This window comes from Rutilus rutilus (assembly GCF_951802725.1).
Source record: "Rutilus rutilus genome assembly, chromosome: 25".
NCBI lineage: Eukaryota > Metazoa > Chordata > Actinopteri > Cypriniformes > Leuciscidae > Rutilus > Rutilus rutilus.
In genome coordinates, this window is record NC_140229.1 from 15,867,865 (window position 1) to 15,885,265 (window position 17,401).

Sequence of the window (17,401 nt, forward strand, 5' to 3'; positions counted from 1 at the left end):
GTTATGCTATGCAAATTCCGCAGACCCATGGCATTTCCTTGCCATTGGCTCGTTTTGTAAGAGCTCGAAGGTGATAGGCTTTCTAAGCGAAACCTCATTCGTCAGTCACTGATGTAACTCGGAGTGACTGAACGAAAGGGAACCTGTGCACATCATTAGATCGAAACATGAGGATTAGTGAGGACACATAAAATGTCCTTGAAAATAGGTTATCATGACATTTTACTATTAGTGAGGACCTTTGGCCTTCTCAAGCATAATAGTCAACCCTGTCTAACTTATACATGTGAATGAATGAAAATGGCATCACCATGTTCTCAAAGGAAAAAAGCAATGGTCACAAGAGGACCTTATTGGTGAATGAAGAACATTGAGTCAAGGTCATGGCATGAGGCGTGTGATAACTCTGCATGATTCTCATTCTCAAAGTCAGCAGAATAATGGCATTAATGTTTTTCAGTGCCAAAGCTGGCATGAAGTAAATAAATAAATAAAGTCCCTGAATTCCAAATGCCATCTCCCCTAATGCTCACAGGCACTGCTGTTAAATCCTTTTCCCTTGGTCAACATTGACTGACATTGAACATTGAACACTGGCTCGTTAGTACAAATCAAAATCTTAGGGGACGGATCGTTTTTGAGGTTTTGGCAAGGACTGGCGTGCAGCTGACAGCTTCGTTTTGGGAAACCAATGGACGAGCACTCTTTGGTCCTCTGTGAAATTCATGTTGTCACATTATCTGAATCAAACTCATTTTGGAATGAAGCATTTACCATGTGACTGATGCATGTATGAGTGTGTGCTACACCAAAAAGTGGTTTGAATATCTTTTGTGTGTGTCTGTGCTCGGCAGCTCAAAGGGACTGAAAGGACTGCATTTGTGTGCGTGACATTTTGTGCCTCTCCCATGTGTGCATATTAATGACACGTGGTATTTCTGAAGCCCAATAAAATATGCCCCTTGATGGCGTTGTGCGGATAGTGTGGGACGTGGCGGGGGGTTCGGAGGGAGAATGGGTTTCAAAGGCGACCTGCCTCTTGTTTGGTCTGGGAGAACAAGTACAGTGTGTGTGCCTTGAATAGCAGCAGACATCAGTGTGGATTAAACTCACTGAAAATACAGAGCCTGTAAGAGTTTCAACAGTTTTTTTTTTATTATTCTGAACAATAGTTTGAAAACCACCTGGAGTCTTTTTTTTTTTTTGCATTCTTTTGGGTTTGCAATCAGGATTTTCAGGCTCTTTGTAGTTGAGAATACATTCTGTGGCAAAGTATTCATTTGTTTATCAGAGGAATGTATTATTAGATGTTCACTGATGTTTTGCAAGTATTTAGATTCATATTTTGATTTAATTTGAGCAATACAACCTCATTTTCACATAAATTAATATTTTAGAAGGGTTTGCCCTCTTTGAAATTTTTTCACATTTTCATAAAGTCATTTTATAGCTCTTTTCACAAAAAAAAAAAAAAAAAAAGGTGGGATATAGACAAAGAAGGACACATATGAATGGGTGAATGAATGGATAGATGGTTGGATGGACAGTGATGGATAAATGGATAGGTGGATGGACGGACAGATGGATGAATGGACGGACGATGGATGGATTCAATTCATTTCAATTCACAAATATTGGAATAGCTCTTTTCACAATACATATAGTTTCAAAGCAGCTTTACAGAAAATTCACGTGACTACATTACAGTTTAGAGTGATCTGTTGTCAGAGGTGACCGTGTCCAAGTTATGAATTTCAGAAATGTACATATATACAAATCGCGCAGTTAGCTAACAATGTATTCATTTAAATAATGTATTAATTTAAGGCAGAAACCAATGAGCTCATTGAAGTAATGAATACACGTTGTTAACAAATGATTAGGATATATAGAAAATTTAGCAATGGTGCAAGTTGATTCAGAGTTTGCTTTATCTGAGGTCCTCGCAGGAGTTGGCGCTGTCTCTTCAGAGGTGTTGGGTCATCTGAAGTCTTAGCAGGAGACAGGAGTTGGGTAGTCTCTTCACATGTGGCTGGATCCAAACTTGAGCTGACATACTCTCTAGTTACCTTGGGATGGGCATCCTGAGATAAAACAGAAAAGCAAATGGAAAATAATTAGCGTTGCTGCCGTAACATTAAGCAAAGATAATCATGTGCAATTGATCTGAAATAACTGGAGTACCAGGTTGTAAGATGCATTATGTGAATGCTTGGCTAAAGAGATGTGTCTTTAATCTAGATTTAAACTGAGAGAGTCTGAGCTCTGAACATTATCAGGAAGGCTATTCCAGTGTTTAGGAGCCAAATGTGAAAATGCTCTCCCTCCTTTAGTGGACTTAGATATCCTAGGTACTACCAGAAGCCCATAGTTTTGTGATCTTAAAGAGCGTGATGGATTGTAGGGTGATAGAAGTAAGTTGGACACAAGTAGTGATATCAAAGAAATCCTTTTCTTTTATTGAAAATTATGGGGGATGTGTTCACGCGCCGTAAAAAGAGAAAATATTGGTTTATAAAATTGGTATATAGAAGAAAATCGAGGATTAAGGATCAACTTTAAAAGGATGGACAAATGTGCGGATAAATGGATGGATAAAAAGATGAAAAAAATTGATGGACACATGAAGAGAGAGCTGTTGTACCTCTGATCATGGGCACCTGTTAGTGAAAGAATCCTAATAGCAGCTGTTCTTGAAGGACTCTCTCTCTCTCACACACACACACACACACACACACACTAAACAAACACACAGCAGGCACACCACTTCTCCCTCAAACACTCTATTCATTGATGCTTTTGCTTTTGACACTCATCCCTCTGCCATTTGTCTGAGATCATTAGGAGTGAGCCTTCTTCACTGTATTAAAGGTACTCACTTATCCATCACACCGCGAGGAGGAGTGGGAGTCTGTCTCCAGAGGTACACACACAAGAGGCCGAGATGCCTTTTGAGGTCTCGCGTTCTCTTTAAGCTGCTAATAGAGCTAATTTAGCTTTTATGGGGCTTTGTTGGAGGTGTTATCGAACGGCTTGCTTTATCTACAATTTAAACTTAGCAAGTTAACGAATCTGAAAGCGAGCCATCTTTAGAAGAGGGAGACAGAAAGAGAAGGGCACACGGAGGCTAAATATGTTGCAATTAGAACACCTGTTTTTTTTTTTTTTTTATCTTTCTCATTCTTTATTGTAGCCATGATACCTGAGACACCATATGGAGCTGATCTCCTCACATCTCTACTCTTAGATTCTTTTCTGGCGCTCCCGTCAGATTTACCCGTACGTCCCTGCAGAAATGGCATTAATTGCTTCAGTGTATAAAGTAATTATCTCAGGTAATTAAGACCCTGTATAGAATAAGAGCAAGAACCGTCCGCGTTCCCAGGAGTGAATGAGAGCTGAATTTCTTTCTTTCATGTGTATTAATTGAAAGGCAAGGGGACCTGGGCTCTGAAAAACTCCTGGGCAATGAGACATGCGGGGACTTTGGGGCTTTGGGGCACTTTTACAAGCGGACACAGTAATTGTGCGTCTGAAGCCTTTTATGTCATTTGCTGTGCGTGTGGGGTTCATAACAATCTGTAATCACAGGAGGCTTTTGAGAATGTAATTGAAAACCTGCAAAGCGAGCCTCTCACCTGTATTAAATTGAAATCCAAGGCCTCGGTCACCATCAATACCTTCATTATTCATTTTCTACCGTATAGAACGATTTATAATTGCTGCACTCACAGTCATTCACCTGTCTATTAACTGTTCAATCCTGTTCTTTGTTCATAGATAAAGTTTTTTTTTCGGGGGTTGGGGATGGGGGGGGGGGGTAATTTACTAAAAGACTATTCAAACAAGGCAAACACAACGGGAGCTGTTCATACAATCTCAAGGAGAAATTTCTTCAGTGTTTTGACATGTACCATCATGCGTATGAATGCTACGGCTTGACAAAGATTTTACAGTCTGTTGATATCTGTCGCTAACACGGCCTGAATGTGAAGCAGTTGTCCTACTGCCGGCAGATCAAACAACAATCTGGTAAGAGCATTTTGCCAACAAAATGGTCGTTCACGATTAGAGTGCACAAATAGCTCAGATGATTCATAATTAATGAACATCTCAGTACCAATTAATGAAGTATTGACAGCAAAACATTCAATGGACATGCAATAAAATTAGCGTCTTTTGACTGATTTTATTCGCAGGACAGGCTGAGAAACCAAATAATCGTATAAAATAAACAATTTTGTTACAACCCTGTATGACTTTCTTTCTTCTGCAAAAGAAAAGAAGATCTTTTAAAGAATTTTGTATTATTTTTTGCATACAGTATATACAATTGAAGCTAATGGTGTCCAAAACAACATTGGACCCCCTTTGACTAATTATATGGAGAAAAAACAGCACATTCAAAATAAAATAAAAAACATAGCATTTTTCAAAATATCTTATCTAAGAAAGTCATGAAAGACTGAATTGAAGATGAATAAATTATGACAGAATTTAAAATTCTGGGTGAATTATCCCTGTACGTTAGTAATAAGTTACTAAAGGGACCGTTTACATTATAAAAGAGAGAAACACCTGAGTCATCTTTCTTTGTCATTGTGACAAACAAGGGTTTGTCGATAGTTTAAGAGTCACTGAACACACTGGCTCCCTTGACAGGACACTGCATTTGCCCAGAAAACTGTCTCACAATAGAGGCTATCTCTCTACAGAAGACCATAAAGCACACACATTAGAGCGAGAATACGTCATTGCTGTGCCCGTCCTAACCAAAGCCTCCGGGGAGACCACTGCAATGCCATGTCTCTCGGTATGACATTGACTTCTATAATAGGTGTTTATCCACTTAGAGCTGTCTCTGGCCAAAACAAAAGTCTCATAAGCTTTCGATTAACTGTAATTATTTTCTGTACCCCTGAGATATGTTGCGGACGAGGCCTTCTCTTGAACCATGGGGTGCAGAGCTCATTCAAAGCAGGGCACTGCAATGACTTTTAATTGACAATGACGGCACTTTCCATGAATAGGGTACACTTTGGTGTCCCATTTCTTTTTTTGGAAGCATAAATCAGATTTATTTATTTATTCATATATTATGAATTGAAATGTTTTTGATTTGCATACTAACTCACTTAATTAAAAACAGTGTATTTATAGCAATATGGCAAGAGAAGTAGATAATTTTCAATTTCCTCTTCAAATGTTAATCAATCACCAATGTTTGCACAAATTGAAGTGTTAACAATGTAAATATTCACTACACTTCAGTTAAGGGCACAGTGTGTAAGTTGTGGTATGAAGCAGGGTGGGGCCGAGAGAGCAGAATGACACACCGTCCTCGAGTCCCATGGAGGAGCTCCGGAAGGATATAAGAAGGAATAACGGCAGTGAAGGTTGAGAGAGGACCACGACTGGGACATTTTTCTTTGTGGTTTTTATTAGGCTTATATGCCATAGTCGCCTGCTGACACTTATGTTGTTAATGTCTATTACATGTACATTTACGTTTACGTTTAACATTTGCTGGATCCCGCCTCCTTCTTCCCCGAACTTGCACTTTGTTACAGTTACGTTTGATCACGTAAATTCACATTGTTTTATCTAATGAAATAACCATGAGTGCTGAATTACTACAGGCCACTTTATTTGACTTATTAAAATTGTGGGGTAACACATCTCTGTATTACTTGGTCAAAACAATCAAACTAAAATAAATCTGAGTGTGTTGAAAGTTATGTTATGTTAACGTTACTCTTGTAAAATATATTGTATGGTGGTCTATCTATCTATCTATCTATCTATCTATCGTAATAATGTATGATTTGCAAACATGAAAACTGCTGCTTCTGTGTAGATGAGAGAATCAAAGTGCATGCGCGTTGTGCACACGCTACATTGATTATGGCCAAGCATGCGCCCTTAAAATAGCATACGAATAACATGCGCAACGCGCCACTGACTTTAGACTAGGTTTTTTCGGTCAGTGGCGGAATTGTTTTCTAAACCTGCAAAATAGCATGAGGGAACGTTTGCGCCGGAACACGCCTCCTCTTTGCGCTGAACCGCCCCGGGGAGCGCAGGTGTATTTCCTAGTTTACCAACGTGTGCCTGTGGAGGGAAAAGTCCGCCTTGCGCGGGTGCAAAATAGGAATGATACATGCGTTGGTGTACAAAGTCAATTGCGCTGGGTGCAAGATAGAGCCCTTAATGTTACAAAATATATATTTTTTTAAATAAATGCTGTTCTTTTGAGCGTTTTATAAATCACAAAATCATGGTTTTTATACAAATATTAAGCAACAGCTAAACAGCAGTTTTTCCAGCATTGATAATAATTAGAAATGTTTCTTGAGCACCAAATCAGCATACTGTCACAGACTGCATTTCCCATCACATCCAAATGTGTTAATTAATCCATGTTTAATTTAAGCTCCTGAGGATATCCAACATTTTCTTTTTCTTATTTCTTATTACTATTTTTTATTAATTCATAGTATTATGCTGAAAGAACATTTGCATAATCATTTTCAAATTCAGTCACTTCCAGTTAAGGTACACCGCACATTTGAATTCTACTTCATAACAAAGATTCAGCTCAGCTGTGGTGGTACTTTATTACCAGGAAATGTGGATGCATACATCTGAATGAAGTCACTAGCAGCAGAGTGCACATGATAAATGGTGCTACGCCTTTCCTTCACAATGCAAAATGAGGTACTCCCATCAAACAAGAATCAATCAAGTCATTAAATCTCTAAATAAAATAGAGCCTGCCATCAATTACACGCTTTTAAAAACACCCCCATATGATGCAAGCATGTAAAAGTTTACAAGCCTGTTTACTATTCCCTAGGTGTGGTAATTGTGGAAACTCAAAGAGGAAGATGAGAAGAGGCATTATAATTTACTGCCACTGCAAAATGCAAAATTGTGCGTGCAGGACGGCAACATAAGTGAAGAGACACAAATTTGTTTAGCCTATTGGCATGTTTGTGGTGCTGTTCCACACACACACACAGAGAGAGAGAGAGAGAGAGAGAGAGAGAGAGAGAGAGAGAGAGAGAGAGAAGAGAGAGAGAGAGAGAGAGAGAGAGAGAGAGAGAGAGAGAGAGACGTCAAGTGTCAACATTTCTGGTGTCATTACTTAGTGGACTTTCTGTAACTGTGAGTCCTTAATGATGTTTACATTATAGTTCTCAAGCTCACAGAGATATCTCCACATATATTACAAACCAAAAAAAAAGTAGCCTATTCACCTCCTTCGATGTTCAACAACACTGAAACACTGAGGATAATGAATGAATAAATACATGTATTTACTTAATTTTTTATTTTAATGTTTGTTTTTAATCTATTCCCATTTATCTTTGCTTTTGCTTGCTTGCCAAATCAGATACTCCTTCAGGATTTCCCTGTATTTGACTGAATCCTCCCTCTTCCATCACAAGCCTCTGAGGGCCTGTAGATGAGAAGCATTTGCACAGCATGATGCCGCCGCCACCGCCACCACCAAGCTTCATGGTGAGAATTGTGTGTTTCTGATGACGCTTTACTCTGATAGCTCAGTTTTGGTCTCATCAGACCACAGAACCTTCTTCCAGATGGCTTCAGAGTCTCCCACATGCCTTATGGCAAACTGAAGCCAAGATGTCATTTGACATTTTTTTAACAGTGACTTTTTCTTTGTCACTCTCCCATAAAGCTCTGGCTGTTCAAGCACCCGGGCAATAGTTGTTTGAACAGTCTGTCTAATCTCACTAAAGCTTGTAACTCATTTAACCACAAATTATACTTTTTTGTGCTTGTATACTATATGTTTTTGTTTTTTTACCCAACAACAATAGATCAAAAGAGTACAAGGACATTTTTATTGCTCAGAGCTTCCAGAGATAAAGAGCACAGACACTGAACGAAGATTACATTTTCTAGTGTGCATGTGTGAAGTGCCTGCGATCGCACACACTATCAAATGTGTATCAAAAAGTATACTTTGAAAGGCGATGTGTTCGGCTGTACGTATATATGCTAAGTGTTTGCATCAAAACTAAGTGTTTGCATAAAGAAAATTGTTACAATCAATTGAACCACCTTGACTATATTATTCCCATTTAATTAATAATATTACTTTTAAACCATTCGCTGCACCAACAATGATTTAGGTTGGTCATATCCCTGCTGAAAATCCAGCATGAATGCCATGTTGGTCAAGGCTGGTTTATGCTTGTTAGATCTGGTATAGTGCTGGTCCTATGGAGTTAATATTGTGCCACAATTAAACAAACAAATCCAGCATTTTGCAAACAAACTCGATCTGCTTTGCAAAGGAAAACTCGACTTGCAAACAAACAGAAAAGCAATGTGCAAGTACAAAGGTCAATTTGCGTGACAATGCAGTGGAGTAACAAATATGTATTGTGTTTTACAAATATAAATCAATGAGCCTAGATAATGTTTCACAAATACAAGCCATCCTACAAATTGTATGTAACCTTTGAACAAATACCAAATCTAGTGCATACAAATGCATATCTGTCTGTTATGATTGTGAGACACTTGGCTTTTTATGAGATCTCTCAGCTCGATTTTCTCACAAATGTGTCCTGGTAGATTTTCTCACAAATGCAGTTGAGCAACTTCCTCTTCTAAAACAGTAGATGGCGCTAAGCTAGGAGATTAATTTAGCGCTAGTCTCTGAGTCGAGAAGCACTGATTTGAAACTTGCCTTTGCCTACAGCTGAGGAAAATGACCAGTGAACGGGTGTGTTTCTGTCTTAATTTATCTATAATTAACCTTTTTAAGGTTTTCTTTTGCAAAATGTTTATTACATATCTAGACAGATTAGCACTTCGTAGCAATTCACTCTCTCTATGATAGGGGAATCTATAAGCTGAAACTCTGCCATTATATGTTGCTTTTTTACATTTTAGTAAAAACGTTACATTTACTGAACAAGTCTATTTCTTTCGTTCTCCATAAATTAATGAGAACATTTCATTTAATTGAAAGGAGGGTCCCACTTATTTATTTATTTAGTTGGAATTCAATCAGCTTAACTGTTAATGTAATAAAATAATGAATGAACAAAAACAATATACAATTCCCAGATAGCATGTAACCATTGAAACAATGTTGAGTCAGTGTTGATGCGTCAACGCTGATTACATTGAAAAGAAAGTTAGAAAGTGATGTTGCTTTAGCGTCACTTTTGCACCCTCGGTTAATATTGAAATAATGTTCAGATTTCAACCACAAATCAATGGTGTTAATATTGCTTCAACATTACAAAGTGATGTTATTTTTGCATCACTCTTGCACCCTCAGTTAATGGTGAAGCAATGTTGAGATTTCAACCAAAAATCAATGGTAATAGTATTGATTCAACATTACAAAGTGATATTTTATCAACATCACTTTTGCACCCTCAGTTAATGTTGAAACTGTTGAACAAAAAAATCAATAGTAACCCCTGGTTCACACCGGATGCGGAAGCGTCGCGGAACGGAAAATCACGCGCGGTCCGGCGCCTGCCTGTTCACACCAGACGCGTATTCTCCGCGGCGGTCGACAAGCGCTTCGTTGTTGTTTATTCAGAGCTATTTTTTACATCATGGGTAAGTAAATAACCTCATAAAATGAATACACCATGTTTCTGTAACCAAGAAGTTTGTACACTTCTTTTATTAATCCGTTATCGAGACACACACGCAGCCAGAGAGAGAATATGGTAGACAGTTTTTTTCTTTGTTTGTTTTCATCTTTCTAGTCTGTTTAGATACACAAATATGATCGCATTTGTCACTCGCGGTATTTTAATTTGAAAATTGCTTTTATTTTGACAATTGACCGGATGTCTCGTGTTTCTTGGTGTGACTTCCTGCCGGAATGGACGCGAATCACTCGCGGCTCGCGCAAAAAATAGACCAGACGCCGAAACTGGCGCTCCACGGCGCGGGCCGGCCGCGGCATGCCGCGGCGCTCCGCGTCTGGTGTGAACGACACCATAGGTTAACATGGGCGCCGAAAGGAAGCGGCCTCCGTTCCGCGCCGCTTCGGCGTCGCTTCGGCGGCCGGTGTGAATGGGCCGTAATGCTACTGAATCAACATTACACTATGATTGATTCTACATCACCGATGCTGAATCAATACTGAAATTAACAAAAATAATCAATGGTAATATTGAATCAACATTACACTGAGATGTTGAATCTACATCACTGCTGTTGAATTAACACTGAAATTAACAAAAAGAATCAATGGTAATATTGTTGAATCAACGTTACACTATATGATGTTGAATCTACATCACTGCTCTTGAATCAACACTGAAAATAACTAAAATAAATCAATGGTAATATTGTTGAATCAATGTTACACTATGAGGTTGAATCTACATCACTGCTGTTGAAGTAACACTGAAATTAACAGAAATAATCTTTGGTAATATGGTTTGATCAATGTTACAATGTGATGTTTATTCTAAATACATTTTGTTGAAACACTGAAAATACAACTGAAAAGGAATGTCAAACAATGTTGCCATCGGATGTACTAAGTTAATGTTGAAACAACATTAATATTTCAACTACACTTCAATGATGCGCCAACAAATTCCTGACCATTTAAAAATTTGGCAAAAACCTTTTAAAATATAAATGTCACCTTTCCAGCAGTTGAGTCAATTTATTTTATTAAATCAATCAACGACAAAAATATATTAAAAGATCATTCTTTAAAAAAGAAAGGGGGAGAAATAGGACAAAAGCATTTCAACCTTTAAAAATAAAATTGGCTTCAGAAGTCTGATGGCATAACTACAGGTGGTCCAACAGTTCTGGGGCCGTATTCACAAAGCATTTTATCTTACCACTAGGAGTACTCCTAAATCGCACTAAAAGATTTTAGCTAGGAGTTTTCTCTTAAAAGTTATTCACAACGCCTTTCAGACCTACTCTTAGTAAAGAAAAATGACAACTCCTAAACTAAGAGTGAGTCTTCGTTGCTATGGATGACGTCATTACTCATGCACGAGCTTGACTGAAGTGACCACCTTGATTGGCTGATGATTGATTCCAAACACCTCCCCTACGATGATGAGTGACAGGTGACCGGTCTGAGAATGTGTGCGCTTGACAAGTAGTGCGAAGGACGAAGATGATGAATAACTGAATAAATAGCCTAAATGAATAAAGAGTAAGGCAAAACAAAGAGCCTAGTAGCTTAATGAAACATATGGATTGATGCAATATCTTTGCAACATTATTGAATTAATCTGTCACTATATGCCTCTGCCTACGTTTGCAAAGAGAAGAACATTTTAATTTGATTCACAATGAAACATTACAATTAGTTTACATGCAATGAGTAGCCTAGTTTTGGTTGTTGTTGGTGGCGTTATTGCATCCCTAGTTATGCCTACAATGCAAAATTGTTCCCTCGCGATTGGAAGCTCCTGTAGCCGCCGCATACGCATTTCAAAACATCGCAACGTGAAATGCCACAAAAAGCGGTTAGGTCTTAGTGAGTTAGGAGTCCTCTCGACTTCTTTTAAACTGTCCCAGGCTTAGGTGCTACTTTTAGGGCTAAAATGCTTAGTCAAAAAAATTAGGAGTCCTAAAGTTACGAGTGACACGCCCATTATTTTTAGGAGTTGCTCCTAAATTTGCCAGTTAGGAGCTACTTTTAGCCTTAACATTCTTTGTGAATACGGCCCCAGGTTTTTAAAAATCTGTCTTAATCAGACTCTACTGCCTCTTTTCCTTTGGGTTCTCTGAAATCTGAAAAAGAAAGCATGATGTTACTCAAGAACAAGTCAATTCAGTTGCCACATTCAAGAATGTTAATATACTAAATGAAGTTTTATGTATAACAAAGTTCGGGAGGAGCACGTTCAGGTAATCAACCAATCAGCACAAGAGGAAGCTGGTATAAATAAAGCCTTTCCTCACCTTCTGTCTCACGACAAGTTTCTCAGCATCCCTCCACCACCCCATCACCTCACACTCGGTTGGGTCTACCCCAGTACAAGGGGGGAGTACTCTGGGTTCGGGCAAAATTCCAAGCTCGGAGCCCTCCCCTGGACAGCAAGCCAAATACGCATAAATACTACATCAGATTCCATGTACGTGTGAACTCGTGAAACACAATATAATTCACTTTTTTTAAAAGTTGCTGAACACAAAATATTCTAACTACGATTAAAGTATCGTTAAATTCTGTTTATTTCATTTATTTTTCTAAAATCTATTAATGCTTCAATATCAAAAGAAAGCACTATGGCAGGGGTGTCCGATTTTATCTCCAGCCCTAATTAAACACACCTGAAGCAGCTAATCAAGGTCATTAGGATCAATGAAAACTTCCAGGCAGGTGTTGGAGCTAAACTCTTCATGAAGAGGAACAAACACCTATGAGCTATAGCCATTAACTATATCTCAGTTCATTTTCTGTGAAACTACATAGCATTCAAGTAACAAGTTTATCTTGTAGAATAAAAGAGCTATGGTTTTTTCAATGAAAATTTCTTTAAAGGGATGGTTCAGCCCGAAATGAAAATTCTGTCATCATTTACTCACCCTCAAACCTGTATGAGTTTCTTTCTTCTGTTGAACACAAAAGAAGATATTTTAAAGAATGTTGGTAACCAGAATGTTGACGGTGGCCATTGATTTCCATAGTAGAAAATAAATACCATGGAAGTCAATGGCTACCATCAACTGTCTGGATGCCAACATTCTTCACTCTATCTTCTTTTGTGTGCAGCAGAAGAAAGAAATTCATACAGGTTTGGAACAACTTGAGGGTGAATAAATGATGACAGAATTTTCATTACGGGCTGAACTATCCCTTTGAAGCTGTAGATTCACCTTATGTAGACCTTAATCTCTTTAAATATCACAAAATAGCCATGTCAGTCACTTTCTTAATAAACACAAGATGTTTTTTGTTATTGTGTTTCAGTGGAAACAAGCTAAACTGATTGGAAATCAGTTATATTTCTCAAATTGAATACAGATTCAGGAATATGAATGATTACCTGATTAAGCAGTGATAAGGCACAGGATATCATCAAGTCCCAGGTCAGGTGATTATGCTGTCGACAACAACTCGGTGTATAATCAATGTCAGCATTATCAGGAGGGTGCTTTTTTTTTTTTTTTTTTTTATTGTCCATCTTCGTTGGCCTTCATTCCTACTAAAGGAGTGATGTGCTCTGCATGCAAGCACGGATGCAAGACATGGGCTATGTTTGCAGTGTAACGTTTTTGCTCATGTTCATGTCTCCTGCACTGCAAAAAATGTGTTAAATGACATTAGAACTGTATTCAGGAAATTCGTAATAAACTTTACTAAAGCAATGTGCATTTTTTAAGAATGTAGATGCAACATTGTTTGAAACTGTGCTAGAGAAGTCATGCAAGTATGTCAGGTGCTTCAACAAACAAGACTTCTGTATAGGATGCACCTATGTCGTCTCTCTAATGAGGAAGCATTAGACTACTGAGAAGTGCGCATGCAAAACCAAAATGGACGTTTACCAATCAGTGGCCAATTTCAAACTACAATAAATGTTTTTCAACCATTTTTCAACAGACTTGCTAAACCACCCCATCCCTAAACCAAGCCCCCAGTGGATTAGAGCAAATCAGGTAAAGCGGTTGAAAATGCCCATTGTGGTTTGAAAACGCCCCACTGATAGAGAAACACCCACTAGTGTTCTGCAGAGATACATGCCTGAATGATCTTGTGCTCATAAACTACAAATCATCATGAAATGTTAGTTCAATGTCACTGTCTCCACCCATGTGTGCTGTTGGCTTTCATCAAAATTTCAATGCTTATCCAACACACTGAAATGTCAATCTCAACCAAAATTATGGTTTGGATCAAAACTCAACATTGTATCAATGTCCCCATGCTATCTGTGCGATTTATTTCAACACTTTACTTACTTTGAAAATTAATGTATGTTAGTAGATTTAGTAACAATAAATAAAATGCAAGTAAAAAGCATGCTAAAAACAGAAATACATTATATGCACCATTGTTTGAAACTCCGAGAGTTCATGCATGTCAAACACACAAGACCTTGTGTTTTCTCTCTAATAAGGAAGCATCAATTAACTACTGAGAAGCCCACATGCAAAACCAAAATGGGCGTATACCAATTAGTGCCAATTTTCTACTACAATACTACAATTGGTGTTTTTCAACCATTTTTCAAAAGACTTGCTAAAATCATGTGGGCCCACCCCTAAACCAAACCCCCAGTGTATTAGAGCAAATGAGGTTACACCATTGAAAGTGCCCATCATGAACTGAAACGCCCCACTGATTGGGAAACACCCAGTAGTGTTTTGCACAGATACATGCCTGCAAGATCTTGAGCTCATAAACTAAAGCCGAGTTCACATTGCACGATTTTCAAAGTAGTCGGGTCACTGTTCTTTTCACAACGCATGACTATCCAGGGTAACATTCAGTTGCTGGTGTGTTCACACTGCATGATGCATCGGCGACAGGAGGTTTCACACTGCGTGACTTTCAGGAGGAAGAATCGCCGACAACTTCTGTCTGGTCCGCAAACTACGTTTCGCAACCAAACACACGCGAGAAGTGATAAGGAAATAACGCAAAATCTCGCGTGCGTAGGACCGCAGTTCTCACGCGAGACTGAAATTGTTATTAAAAATGATAGCCTGCAAGAAGCTTGCGATCCAAATTGTCTGTGCACTGATTTGCAGCGAAAAGGAGAAAAAGGAAAACATATTATGCATGAGGAAATGGCTGGGAAGGCAAGGGGAGCAAGGACTGTGTGTTCTGCAAAGAGAGTTGTGGGTAAATAAATAATTTTGCAATGTGCTGCTGTTGCTGCTGGTCAAGCAAATGTTTGTGCTTTGTTTCTGTTTGATATAATTTTGAAATGGAAAATATATCCATTAAAATACTGATATTGTGGCCTATAACTCCTCCCCGAACTCCCCGCTGCTCTGTATCTTGCTCTCTCATTGGCTGTCGGTCATCGCCGATGTAGTTTTCAGTCAGAGCACTTTTCACACAGCGGGATTGTGAATCGCCGACAGGTCCAGATATTTAGCATGCCAAATATCTCACGGGCGTCGGCGAGCCAAAATCGGGGCTAAAATCGTGCAGTCTGAACTCGGCATAAGACTCACTGTTAGTTCAATGTCACTGTCTTCACCCATGTGTGCTGTTCCCTTTCATCAAAATTTCATTGCTGATCCAACACACTTTAAACATTGAAATTTTGATGTCAACCAAAATGATGGTTTGGATCAAAACTCAACATTGAACCAATGTTACCATGCTGTCTGGGATTGTTTCTTAAATTGCCTGTGACATATGCAGTGCCCAAATTATTATTTTGGAGAGACAAACGAAACCCTCCTTTCAATTAAATGAAATGTTCTAATTAATTTATGGAGAACGAAAGAAATAGACTTGTTCAGTGTAGACATAATTTTAAAAAAAATGTAAAAAAGCAACATATGATGGCAGAGTTTCAGTTTATAGATTCCCCTATCCTAGAGAGAGTGAATTGCTACTAATTGCTACTAGTGCTAATGTGGATTTCTGTCTAGATATGCAATAAACATTTTACAAATGTTAATTATAGATAAAGTAAGACAGTAACACACCTGTTCACCGGTCATTTTCCTCAGTTGTAGGCAAAGGCAAGTTTCAAATCAGTACTTCTCCCGGGAGACTAGCGCTAAATTAATCTCCTAGCTTAGCGCCATCTACTGTTTTAGAAGAGGAAGTTGCTCAACTGCATTTGTGAGAAAATCTGCCTGGACACATTTGTGAGAAAATCGAGCCGAGAGATCTCATAAAAAGCCAAGTGTCTCACAATCAGAACAGACAGATATGCATTTGTATGCACTAGATTTGGTATTTGTTCAAAGGTTACATGCAATTTGTAGGATGGTTTGTATTTATTTGTGAAATTTATATTTGTAAAACACAATGCATATTTGTTACTCCACTGCATTTTTGCTCAAATTGACCTTTGTACTTGCACATTGCTTTCTGTTGAACACATTGCTGTTTGTTCAAAGCAGATCGAGTTTGTTTGCAAAATGTTGGATTTGTTTGTTTAATTATGGCACAAAATTAACTCCATACCTGGTCTACCAGCATGCACAACATACCTTATACTGGTGACCAGCAAACCAGCAACTAGCATCCTGTGGATATTTATTCTAAATTAGGTATATCACTTTGCAGATGCCATTTCATTTTGGCATTAAGAGTGTTGATTAGGGGCAATAAAAAGCCAAATTAAGTCCACTGTGCTGTCAATGCTGTTAAACAACAAAACATGAAAATGTCCAGAAGAGTAAACACAAAGCAGTCTATATATAAGATAGTATAAAGTGTTACTGCTTAATCGAGGTTCATTTTGCCAGAGAAACTGATGAGTTCATACTTTTAATTATAATAATAATAAATAAATTTGTTACATTTATACAGCGCTTTTCTAGGTACTCAAAGCGCTTTACATGGAAGGAGGAATCACCCTCAACCACCACCAATGTGCCAAATTGCGCCAGAACGCCCACCACACACCAGCTTATTGGTGGAGAGGAGACAGTGATGAAGCCAATCAGTATAGGGATGATTAGGAGGCCATGATGGACAGAGGCCAAGGGGCAAATTTGGCCAGGATGATATTCAAGATGAATGGCAACTATTTTATTATTGAGAGAAAGAATGAGACAGATATAGAGGGAGGGATGATGGAGGGAATATATAAGTGAAGGTGGATGGGGAATACAAAGGAGCATCTCATTCTGACATATGAAGAGGAGAGTTTAAAGCATAACATTAAGCAACATGTCTTTCTTCCCTTTCTCTTTCTTTGTATTCCTGTGTGTGCACGTGCATGTTCATTTTGTATAATATATAAACAGAACTGGTATATAGTCAAAACAAGGAAAGATTATAATGTTTTTAACTTAAAATGTGATGCATACAGACAGATAACTAGGTAAACAGTTTATGCACTCTGGTTTAGATATACTTCGTTGTTTTGGAGTTTAGTAGGGTAGATTGTTTTACATTACATGCAAACACAAATGTTGACATAAACTAAATGGGTTTTTTTTGTGTGTTTTTTTATTATTTTAACTATGAATAAATGATGTAGCTCTTATACTATCTTTTCTCTATGGATGAACTATTCCTTTAACTAAAACATGGGCAATAGCTACTCCTTCACGATCACACTAGCATAGCATGACACTCGTTCCCTGTCCTCTGACACCAGATGGAGAAATAAACAATTAATAATAGCAGTTCAAATGCTGTGGAAACTTCTGCAGACAATTTCACAGAGATCTTGATGAACCTTCAGCGTTGCTATGGCAATATATACCC

General features: G+C 38.3%; 1 long non-coding RNA gene across 1 annotated transcript in view; it reads right to left on the reverse strand.

The window, feature by feature from the left end:
- Positions 1–982: 982 nt before the first annotated feature.
- The window catches only part of LOC311285369, a 42,619-nt gene continuing 26,200 nt past the window's right edge, over positions 983–17,401 (reverse strand). Inside the window, exon 3 of the long non-coding RNA XR_014626345.1 lies at positions 983–2,084. This is a non-coding gene — a long non-coding RNA (uncharacterized lncRNA). The remainder of the gene's footprint in view (positions 2,085–17,401) is intronic.